We start from the raw sequence: 12,066 nt of genomic DNA, 5'->3' as shown, positions 1-12,066 counted from the left end.
CAAATACTAAGTATTGTTAAATTAATAGCAGAGTGTCGAAGGGATTGTTCATTAGTCGTTCAGCATTCTTACTGCGTGTGGGAAGATGCTGTTTCCCAGCTTGGTGGTACTGGCTCGGATACCTCCGTATCTCTTTCCCAATGGGAGCAATTGCGCAGGGTGGAAAGGGTCCTCATGATTTTGCGCACCACCTTCAGACAACAATCCTGATAGATCACGTCGATTTTGGGGGGGGGTTGGGGGGTGGAGGGAGACCCTACTGATCCTTTCTGCCACTCTTATGGTTCTATGGATTGACCTCTGATCCATTTCTCTGCAGCAACTGTGATGCAGCCGGCCAGGATGCTCTGGATAGAAGGTTGAGATGATGGTGGCTGGTAGCCTTACCCGCTTCAGTCTTCTCAGGAAGTGCAGTTGCTGTTCTGACAAGTAAGATGTTGTTTGTCTAGGTTAGGTCACCAGTTACGTGGCTGCCAAGGAATTTGGAGCTCTCCACTCTCTGCACTACAGAATTATTGATGAGAGGTGGAGGGTGTTCGATCCTAGTCCTCCTGAAATCCACTATTATCCCCTTTGTCTTGTTCACATTGAGATTCAGGTTATTACTCTCGCACTATTTCACGAGATTTTCCACCTTCTCTGTAGGGCAACTCATCATTGTTGCTGATGATGCCAACTATTGTTGTGTCATCTGCAAACGATGACTCTTTGGAGCTGGATCTGATATTGCAGTCTTGAGTCACTAGCATCAAGATACATAGCCAACATTTCAGGCTTGAGCCCTCCAACAAGATACCTTGGCCAGGCACTTCAACACACAGGCCAGCCTTCCAACAGCCACTCAAGAAGTTGTGCAAGCTGAAAGATGCTTTAAATTGGCTGCTGAAACATGAACATCTATGTAAAATAAGTAACCAACATTTTGGTCTGACCACTTCGTCAAAGTATGAGCAAAAAGCAGGCAGATATCTGAATAAAAAGGAGGGAGCAGGAGAACAGGCTAACAGATGTGGGTGGATAGAAGAGAAAAAAGTTAAGAATAGAGGAGGGGGTAGCTCTGAATGGAGAGGGAGGGGGAAGGGACTGGAGGAAAGGAGACAAAGATAGGAAAAGAGAGAGACTTGGGAACTGGAGAGTTCAATGTCAATGCCATCTGGTTGGGAACTGCTCAGATGGAATATAATGTTCCTCCAATTTATTCGTTGCCTTGGTTTAGCAGTGCATGAGGTCATGTCGGTGTGGGAAAAGTGTGTGGAATTAAAATGGATGGCCTCTGGGACAGAGACAGTGCTCAATGAAATTATCTTGCACTCTGCATTCAGTCTCATCAATGTAGAGGAGGCCACAACAGGAGAACCGTATGCAGTAGATGACCCCTGCAGATTCATAATTGAAGTGTTTCTTCACTTGGAAGGACTGTTTGGGGCCTGAACGGTGGAGAGGGAAGAGTTGATGGTGTAAGTGTAGCATTTCTTATGGTCACAGGGGTAGGTACCAATGGGATAATTAGTGAGAAGGGATGAGTGCACTAGGGTGTCCCAGAGGGAAAGTGGAAAGGGGAGCATATCGGAGGGAAAGTGGAAAGGGGAGCATATCGGAGGGAAAGTGGAGAGGAGAACATCTTCCATAAGATACTGTGTCCTGCTGAGTTTCTCCATCACTATTGTGCAATTGGACTACAATCACTGTGTCTATAGACTTTCCTGATTTAAAATGTAAAATTAGTTTTACCGAAAGAATATGTCAAGCTAACCATTCAGATTTCTTGCTGCCTCTTTATCAAACCATTTGTCTTGTTCCCATTTTTGTGTTCATAATGATTTATCTAACATAGTCCTGTTTTCTTCTCTTTGCCTCTCCTTCCTTTCTCCACCTCCGTCATTTCTATTATTTGAATCGACTCCATCCATTCCTTTGCTTCTGTACTTGCCATGGTTGGCGCCAGAACGAGTGTTAGAGGATGGCATTAGGGTAACCGGGTGGGGCACTGTCATAAACTTAGTCAGTGGGGAGGGGGTATTGGCAGCAGCCTACCTGCCCGGGTCAGTAGGTAGGCACAGTCCAACAGTCATAGACTCGATCATCGGGGTGGAGGGGGTCCTGGTGGTTAGCAGACATAAACATCTTCCATCCCTCTGACAGTAAAAGTCAGTTCTGTAAGGGAAATAACAAGACCAAACAACTGAAACAAGTCAAGTTGCCTTTAATCAATTTAGATCATGATCTGAGTGGCCAGATTACAACGCAGAGGATATGCACATATGCTCTTCGTCAGGGGTGTCAAACTCAAATTCACGGAGGGCCAAAATTAAAAACTTGGACTAAGTCGAGGGCCGAACTAAATATTTATTGAAAATTTTCAACAACATCTGCATGTTTTCTCTTCTTTCAACATATGTAATGTTAAACTTTAGGATATAACTTTAGGAGGATAATGTTACAGGTCAGGAGTAGGTAGCTCAAGTTCACCCTTTGCTTGACCTGAGGGAAACATATTTGGTCCCTGTGGAGATGTAGTCAGCATTCACAGGCTGTGTCCATTTTGGCCTGCATCAGGACTCAGCATTTCCTGCTCACTCCTCAGGCCTAGGCCTCTATTCACCCTCGACACACCATCCCTCTACCTGACCAGTCCTTTACCAAACCTCTACTCACCCCTCACTCCACTCACTCTGCCTCTACCCACCCCATCCTATACACGCCCCTCCCCTCAACCTGTTCCTCCCTCTACCCATCTCTCACCCTCTAATCACCCCTCCCCTACTCACCCTGCCCCTCCCCTTTTACCTCTTCCCTATCCACCCCTCCTTCTACTCATCCCTCCCTCTAACTGCCCCTTGCACCACCATAACTTCCCCTGCCCATTACTCCTCACCTACACCCTCTGCCCACCCCTGCTTACCCACCCACTCAGGCCCAGCGCGCTGCCGATCAGCCTTTGTGGACAGCCACCATCTCTCTCTTCAAGTGCAGGGCCGAACCAGCCGTCCCTGGGGTCCGCGCGGGTGCAAGTGCTGAAGGCCGTGGCAACTGGGAGAAGTGCGCTCGCGCTGTGGAAGGGCCGTCCGGTGCTAGTCGCGCGGGGCTCGAGCTGCCCGGGGGCCGTGCGCAGCCTGCCATGTCCGTCGCGCCGACAGGAAATCACAGGCGCCCGCCCATCCGCTGCATCGCTCGACAGGTGGGAGAAGTGACTGGTTGTGCGGGGAGCCTTCCAACTGGCTTGCCGGCTGACTTCTCGTGTTACAATGGGGAAGGATGTGCAATGAAGGGGGAGGATGGTGGGGGTGACATTACCAAAAAACACCATTGGCTCTCGCTGCAGGGCGGGCCACCTCTAATACATATTTGATATGATCTTGCGGGCCAAATATAATTGGGCCAGAGTTTGACATGTGTGCTCTACGTCCTGGAGCACCCACTCAAAGTAAGAACAGCATTGCCTGCTTTTTATCAATCTGTACAAACCTTCTGTTATCTTGTTCGAATTTTACTTCCATATAATGAATGGTTTTTCTAGTTCAGTGCCAGCCTTGTTTCACAGAATCATCGATTACTACCAGATTACGATTAGTAACTTGCTTTCCTTGGAGCAATCTCGTAGTGATCCCGTAAATCAACCTGGCTGTTGATTTACAAGTCATTGGCCAAACATTCATGCCCCCACGTTTACTTTACAGTAATTAAAAAAAAACAAGATGTGCATCCTTTCACAGTATCACTTACGTAAGTAAGATTATTTTTATTCTTAAAATGCAGAACCTTCTGCAGAAACACGCCACCGTGGTTCTCGTTCTTAAGTGTCCAGTGGTTCTCAACCTTCCCTTCCCACTCACACACCCCTATTGCCATCAGTGATTAGGAAGGGACTGCTTCAGGTTGAGAATCGGTGCTCTGGACCCAATTGTTACCGAAATATCTGAATGAGGAAATCTGCTTTAATTTATTCTGACATCCCTCTTTCCAAAGGGATGACCGCGACAAACATCTTGAAATCACTTTCAAAAATTAGCTTTCTCATCTTCCGGGTGAAGGTGGACGCGATCGACCGATGACGCGCGGCCGAAGTCACGTGGCCCTCGCGCTCCACAAACCCGGCCGGCGGTCACGTGAGCCGATTCCGTTCGCGGCGCCGGCGTGGCGACTCGCGGCGAAGAGCCTTTGAACCTTGCTCGATTTTCTGCCCGTCGCGTTGAGTCTCGCGGCAAGGAGGGGGCTTTCCGTCCACAGGAGCCCGAGACTGATCAAAGGGAATAAAGTTGAGCTCCAACTTGGGAACCAAGTCCAGATGCGGTTGCAACCCCCCCCCCCCCCATCAAGTCGCGCTTTTCCTCGGAGAGGCCACCCCTTTTGCAGGTAAGGGCACATCTTGGCTGAGATGTGCAGATTTCTCATGGGGGGGGGGAGAAAAAAATCGGGGCAAGGCTCGTGTTGGAAGGCATTTGGGAAGTTTTGGCGATCGATTGGGCGAGGAGGCAGGGGACCGTCTGGCCTTTTAAACCCCACAGGGCCTGTCAGAAATAAAACTTCTCACACATGAGTCTCTTTAAAACTGATGACACGACAAGCTTTATTTACAAGTCTGCAGAGTTGGACTCAACTGGCTTCTCACCAGTTAAGCCCCGATACATACAGTGCATTGATTTTTATACCCTTGTTGTTTGCCCTTCCCCTACTTATTCTTCTTTGGCTTGGCTTCGCAGACGAAGATTTATGGAGGGGGTAAAAAGTCCACGTCAGCTGCAGGATCGTTTGTGGCTGACAAGTCCGATGCGGGACAGGCAGACACGATTGCAGCGGTTGCAGGGGAAAATTGGTGGGTTGGGTGTTGGGTTTTTCCTCCTCTGCCTTTTGTCAGTGAGGTAGGCTCTGCGGTCTTCTTCAAAGGAGGTTGCTGCCCGCCAAACTGTGAGGCGCCAAGATGCACGGTTTGAGGCGATATCAGCCCACTGGCGGTGGTCAATGTGGCAGGCACCAAGAGATTTCTTTAGGCAGTCCTTGTACCTTTTCTTTGGTGCACCTCTGTCACGGTGGCCAGTGGAGAGCTCGCCATATAACACGATCTTGGGAAGGCGATGGTCCTCCACTCTGGAGACGTGACCCATCCAGCGCAGCTGGATCTTCAGCAGCGTGGACTCGATGCTGTCGACCTCTGCCATCTCGAGTACTTCGACGTTAGGGATGTAAGCGCTCCAATGGATGTTGAGGATGGAGCGGAGACAACGCTGGTGGAAGCGTTCTAGGAGCCGTAGGTGGTGCCGGTAGAGGACCCATGATTCGGAGCCGAACAGGAGTGTGGGTATGACAACGGCTCTGTATACGCTTATCTTTGTGAGGTTTTTCAGTTGGTTGTTTTTCCAGACTCTTTTGTGTAGTCTTCCAAAGGCGCTATTTGCCTTGGCGAGTCTGTTGTCTATCTCATTGTCGATCCTTGCATCTGATGAAATCTGATTAAAAAAATACTGTTTTAATTGGTTAGTATTGCAAAAGCATTCTAAGTACAACTGCATTTTTAATTATCACGTTCGTTACGTACGCTGCGAACTCTACATACACTAAATTCTGTTTCTCACCCTTCTTATCAATCTTTTGTCTCCTGCATGTCTCTCACTATGACCATGGAAAGATATGTTTAAAAAAACATATCCAGCTGAACCTTTTGTCCTTGGCTGCTAGTAAGCTCCCTGTCCGTTCTGGCTTCCCTTTTTATGATTAATCATCACATTTTAACTTAAGCCATTTTAACCTAAATTCTCTATATATAACAATCCACCCCTTTCTCTCTTTAAAATGTGTGTATGCAAAACAGAGTCCATCAGGGCATGGTGGGCCTGAGTCACCCTTCCAACCGTTAAGAGGGAAAGGAGTGGTATTAGGAATCTGTATATAATGACCCATATTATTTCCTTCTTTTTCCACACAAGGGGTATATGGATGTTGGGTGGTATTTTCTGCCCAGCATTTCTCAGGAACTGAGGTATGGGAAATAAAATTACCCTCCTTTCTTCCCCAAATGTGGTCCTGAAACAGGACCACTGTGTCTCTGCATTTCTTACATTTCACACCTGATAAAGACATAGGCAAACTAAGAAAAATCAAAGAACATAACAATAACATTGTGAATCAAGTCTTTCTGCGAAATCGCAAGGTAAGAGGTTTTTCTCCAGGAACACAAGTCCAATCTGAGTTCGTATCAGGGTCCTGAGGCACCTCTACAGGTCCCTTAAATCTGGATGCGTGTGTCCACCCCTTCTCTCTTGTTCGTGCTGCAGCCTCTGTAGTTAAGAGAACTTGGTATGGACCTTCCCACTGGGGCTGGAGTTTTTCAGTTTTCCAGGTCTTGATGAGAATCCAGTCTCGTGGTTCCACTTTGTGTAAAGAAAAGTCTAGAGGCGGTGTTTGTGCCAATAGTCCTCTCTTTCGTAAATCTGTAAGAGAGCGTGACAGTGCCTGTAAATAGTTCCTAACAAATATATCCCCTTCCCCCAAGGTGGGACACCCCTCAACTATACTCCAGAAGGGAAGCCCAAACATCATTTCATAAGGGGACAACCCTACATCTTTTCGTGGGGCAGTACGAATTCTTAATAAAGCCAGGGGCAGACACTTTATCCAAGGTATTTTAGTTTCCACCATTAATTTTGTCAATTGCATTTTTAGGGTTCCATTCATACGTTCAACCCTCCCTGAGCTTTGTGGATGCCAAGGGGTATGTAATTTCCAAGAGACCTGTAATGCATTACAAATCAATTGCTGGATTTTTGAAGAAAAATGTGGACCCCTGTCTGAGTCTATAGAATCCATTATACCATATCTGGGGATTATCTGCTCTAGGAGGAGGCGAGCTACTGTAGAGGCTGTAGTATTTACTGTTGGGAAGGCTTCCACCCATCGGGTAAAGTGATCTATTATCACCAACAGATATTTCCATCTTTGGACTTGAGGTAACTCTGTGAAGTCGATCTGGATACGTTGAAAAGGGCGTATGGCTAATGGTTGACCTCCCATGGTCCCTGTCCTCATTACCTTCTTATTAATTTTTGTGCATAGGTGACAATTCTGCACCTCCTGTTGGGCCAAGGTGTAGATTCCCTTACACACATATTCTCGAAGCACTGTGTCACATAAGGCTTGGGTGCCCCAGTGGCTCTGATGATGCAGGTGTTTTAAAATATTGCGAGTTATTTCTTTATTTAGAACCATTCTTCCATCTGGTGTCTTCCATGTTCCATCAGGCAGCTGGCTTGCGCCCAGCTGAGCCATGTCCTTTTCTTCCTTAGCAGTAAAAATGGGAGCCTTCTTTATGCCTTGTCTTATTGGGATTAAGGTCAGCAAACGGACTTCTTGTTGCATGGTTGCCCTTTTGGCTTCTTCATCAGCCAGTCTGTTTCCAATTGCTGTCGGGGTATCTCCCCTCTGATGGCTTGGTATGTAGACCACTGCTATTTCCTGGGGTAATGTCAAGGCTTCTAAAGTCAGAGTAATCATCTGTTCGTGTGCCAATTCCTTTCCTCTTGATGTAATTAGACCACGCTCCTTCCAGATCTTTCCAAAGGTATGCACTACCCCGTATGCGTATTTGGAATCAGTGTAAATCGTTCCAATTTTCTTTGCCAGTATTCTGAGGGCTCTTTGCAAGGCATATAGTTCACAGGATTGTGCTGACCAGCTTCCGGGTAGTCTCGTGGATTCTACTACTTTCCAAGTATTTCCTTCTATTATAGCATATCCACTTCTTCTCATTCTGTCAACACATCTGGCGGAGCCGTCAATGTAGAATTCATATCCTTCTCCCAGTGGAGTATCGCAAAGGTCTTCTCGGGTCTTGGTCTGAAGATCTGTCAACTCGACACAGTCGTGCTCCACCTCTCTCTCTGTTTCACTGCCGTATAAAAACTGAGCTGGGTTGCAGCTATTAATCTTTGCAAACTGTAGATCTTCTCCGACCATTAAAATGGTTTCATACTTTAATATGCGAGAATCAGTCAGCCATCGATGGGCAGTTTGTGTTAATAAAACACTCACAGAATGGGAGGTGTACACAGTCATCTTTTCTCCAAAAGTAAGTTTACGTGCTTCCTCTACCAACAGAGCAGCAGCCGCTACTCCCTGGATACGTGTCGGCCATCCGCGAGACACTGGGTCCATCATTTTGGAAAGGAAAGCCACTGGGTGTCGCTGACCGCCTTTTTCCTGTGTTAAAACTCCCACAGCTGTTCCTTGGTTATGAGTGACAAATAGCTGGAAGGGCTGTTTTAAAGAGGGCAGAGTGAGTACTGGGGCTCGTGTCAGACGATGCTTCAAGTCCTCGAACCATCCCTCCTCCTCCTGGGTCCATTTCAATGGATATTCATTTTCATTTGTCAGTTTTTCATACATAAACTTCACCAAAGCTGAGTAGTCCTCTATCCATAACCTACAGTAACCTAAGAGTCCCAGGAATTGTCTTATTTCCTTCTTATTACGGGATAACGGCATTCTAGTGATTCCCGCAATCCGTTCAGGGGTAATCCGTTTCTGTCCTTTACTTATCTGGTGTCCCAGATATACCACAGTTCTCTCAACAAACTGTAACTTGTTCCTGGACACCCGTAGACCCTTTTTCCCCAGATAATTCAAGAGTCTAATTGTATCTCCCCTCATTTCTTGTTCCTTGGGTCCTGATAATAGTAAATCGTCCACATACTGCATTAGTTGGGAATCATCAGATTGTGGATAGTCCGCCAGGATTTGTTCTAGCATTTGTCCAAACAGGTTCGGAGATTCAGTGAACCCTTGGGGCAATACAGTCCACCGAAGCTGTCTCCGTCTACCTGTCCATGGATTTTCCCATTCAAACGCGAACATATCTCTACTTTCCTCTTCTAATGGACACGTCCAGAAGGCATCCTTCAAGTCGATAACACTAAACCACTCATGGTCTGGGGGAATCCGACTCATAATAGTATAGGGATTAGGCACCACTGGGTGGCGGGTCTGAACAATAGCATTCAAACTTCTTAGATCCTGAACTAGGCGATAGGATCCATCTGACTTTTTCACTGGGAGTATAGGGGTGTTATAAGGTGACATGCATTCTTCTAATAGTCCGTCTCGTATTAGAGTCTCAATTACCGGCTGTAGCCCTTTTCTCCCTTCCAAAGAAATAGGATACTGACGTTTCCTTACCGGCTGATGACCTGGTATTAATGTGACATGTAAAGGTGGGATGTCCAGACCTCCTCGATTTCCCTCCTTATACCAGACTCTCTCGTCAATCTGCCGTTCATCCTCTTCCTTTAAAGCGCAGAGGTGGACTCGCACTTCTCCGTCCACAGGGAGAGCACCCAAACCTAGGAGAGCCTGTAAGTCCCTTCCTAGGAGGTTAAATCCAGCCGACGGTAATAACAAGAGGTCTTGTACCCCTTCTCTTTCTTCCAGTTTCACTGTTACTTGGGGAATTATTGATACCATTCTGGGAGCCCCTTCTATCCCAGAAATTGTCAAATTACTTTTTACAGGCTCAGTTCCGATTGGCACAGTTATTACACTACTTCGTTCCGCTCCTGTGTCCACCATAAACACCACCTCTTCTCCCTTGGGACCAATTTTTAGTTTTACCAGGGGTTCCCTCTTATACTTGGTCCCTAACATTTGGAACCCCTGACACCCCTAATCTTCTTCCATAAGTTCGAGGGCACGCAATTCCCTCTTGTATCGGGGGCATTCCCTCTTAAAGTGTCCTTCCTCATTGCAGTAATAGCACTTAACGAACCTCCGGGGTCTTCCCTCTCTTGGATATCTTGGATTGTTTAGAGGAAGGTTTTGTTTTCTTTCCCCTCTGGATTCAGCATTCATCTGTCGGATAGTCTGTACCATAACCTTTGTCGCCCTCTTTTGATCTTCTTCTTCTCTCTGTACATATACTTTTTGCGCCTTTTTTAACAGGTCACTTAGGGGTTTTTCGCTCCAGTCCTCCTCCTTTTCTAGTTTCTTTCTAATGTCCTGCCATGATTTGGAAACAAATTCAATTCGAATAAGCTGTTCACCCATTGGTGTACTAGGGTCCACACCCGCATACTGTTGGACATTCTTTCTCACCCTCTCCAAAAAATCAGTAGGGGACTCGTCTTTCCCCTGGTGGTTCCCAAATGCCTTGGTGAAATTGTGACCCTTTGGCACAGCCTCTCGTATCCCTTTAATTGTCCACTCTCTATATTGTCTCATACTTGCCAATCCCTCGGGTGTTCGTTTGTCCCACCTGGGTTCATTTTTTTTTTTTTTTTAAATTTTTTATTTTTCACACCATAAATCACAATAGCCATGATATACACTTTTTCTTTTCCACACATTTACAGTGACTTTTTCTCCCTCCCCCCTCCCTCCTCCCAAGCCCCCCCCCCATCCCTCCCCCCTCTCATCCATTTTAGTTATACAATCTAGGTTGCATTAATTCAGTTAGACAATGTTGTCATTCAACAAAAATACACCAGAAATTCTACTGAGTCCATTTTTTTCTTCTCTTCTCCTTCCATCAACTTAGGTAATGTTTGTTCCCGGTAGGTTTTCGCTATTGTATTTAATGTAAGGCTCCCATACTTGTTCGAATATTTCAATATTATTTCTTAAACTATATGTTATTTTTTCTAATGGAATACATTTATTCATTTCTATATACCATTGTTGTATTTTCAAATTATCTTCCAATTTCCAGGTTGACATAATACATTTTTTTGCTACAGCTAGGGCTATCTTAACAAATCTTTTTTGTGCATCCTCCAAGTCAATTCCAAATTCTTTATTTTTTATGTTACTTAGGAGAAAGATCTCTGGATTCTTTGGTATATTGTTTTCTGTTATTTTATTTAATATCTGATTGAGATCATCCCAAAATTTTTCTACTCTCTCACATGTCCAGATTGCATGAATTGTTGTTCCCCTTTCTTTTTTACATCGAAAACATCTATCAGATACTGTTGGGTCCCATTTATTTAACTTTTGCGGTGTAATGTTATAGTCTGTGTAACCAATTATATTGTATCATACGCAGCCTCGTATTTATTGTATTTCTCATCGTTCCAGAGCATAACTTCTCCCATGTTTCCTTTTTTATCTTTATATTTAAATCTTGTTCCCATTTTTGTTTAGTTTTACCATTTGTTTCCTCATTTTCCTTTTCTTGCAGTTTAATATACATATTTTTTATAAATCTTTTGATTAACATTGTATCTGTAATCACATATTCAAGGTTACTTCCCTCTGGTAAACTCAAGTTGCTTCCTAATTTATCTTTCAAGTAGGATCTCAGTTGGTAATATGCCAGCGCTGTATCTCCCGTTATATTGTACTTATCTCTCATTTGTTCAAAGGATAAGAATCTACTTCCTGAAAAACAATTTTCTATTCTTTTAATCCCTTTTTTTTCCCATTTTCTAAAGGCAAGGTTGTCTATTGTAAAAGGGAGTAGCTTATTTTGCGTCAATATTAGTTTTGGTATTTGGTAATTTATTTTATTTCTTTCTACATGTATCTTCTTCCATATATTGAGGAGATGGTGTAATACTGGAGAAGTTCTATGTTGTACCAATTTTTCGTCCCATTTATATAATATGTGTTCAGGTATCTTTTCCCCTATTTTATCTAATTCTAGTCTCGTCCAGTCTGGTTTTTCCCTTGTTTGATAAAAATCTGATAGGTACCTTAATTGTGCGGCTCTATAATAATTTTTGAAGTTTGGCAATTGTAAGCCTCCTTGTTTATACCATTCTGTTAATTTGTCTAGTGCTATCCTCGGTTTCCCCCCTCTCCATAAAAATCTCCTTATTATTTTCTTTAACTCTTTGAAGAATTTTTCTGTCAGTTGTATTGGCAATGCCTGAAATAAGTATAGTATCCTTGGAAAAATGTTCATTTTAATACAGTTTATCCTTCCTATCAGTGTTAGTGGTAGCTCTTTCCAATGCTCTAAATCGTCCTGTAGTTTTTTCATTAGTGGATTGTAATTGAGTTTATATAATTGGCCTAGATTTTTGTTTATTTGCACACCTAGGTATCTTATTGCCTGCGTTTGCCATCTGAATGGGGATTCCT

At 44.6% G+C, this 12,066-nt stretch overlaps 1 protein-coding gene across 3 annotated transcripts in view; it reads left to right on the top strand.

The window, feature by feature from the left end:
* slc66a1 (solute carrier family 66 member 1) overlaps positions 1-12,066 on the top strand; it is a 44,251-nt gene that overhangs the window by 687 nt on the left and 31,498 nt on the right. For 2 of the 3 annotated variants that reach the window (XM_069918845.1, XM_069918843.1), the window contains exon 2: positions 320-429. The gene's annotated coding sequence lies outside the window, so the exon portion shown is untranslated. Of the gene's footprint in view, positions 1-319; positions 430-4,074; positions 4,354-12,066 lie in introns of those variants that run through there. The other variant, XM_069918844.1, reaches the window with a different exon arrangement.

Source organism: Narcine bancroftii, chromosome 2 (genome assembly GCF_036971445.1).
Source record: "Narcine bancroftii isolate sNarBan1 chromosome 2, sNarBan1.hap1, whole genome shotgun sequence".
Classification (NCBI taxonomy): Eukaryota; Metazoa; Chordata; class Chondrichthyes; order Torpediniformes; family Narcinidae; genus Narcine; species Narcine bancroftii.
The sequence above is the reverse complement of the archived record's forward strand: the minus strand, read 5'-3'. Positions and strand labels throughout refer to the sequence as shown.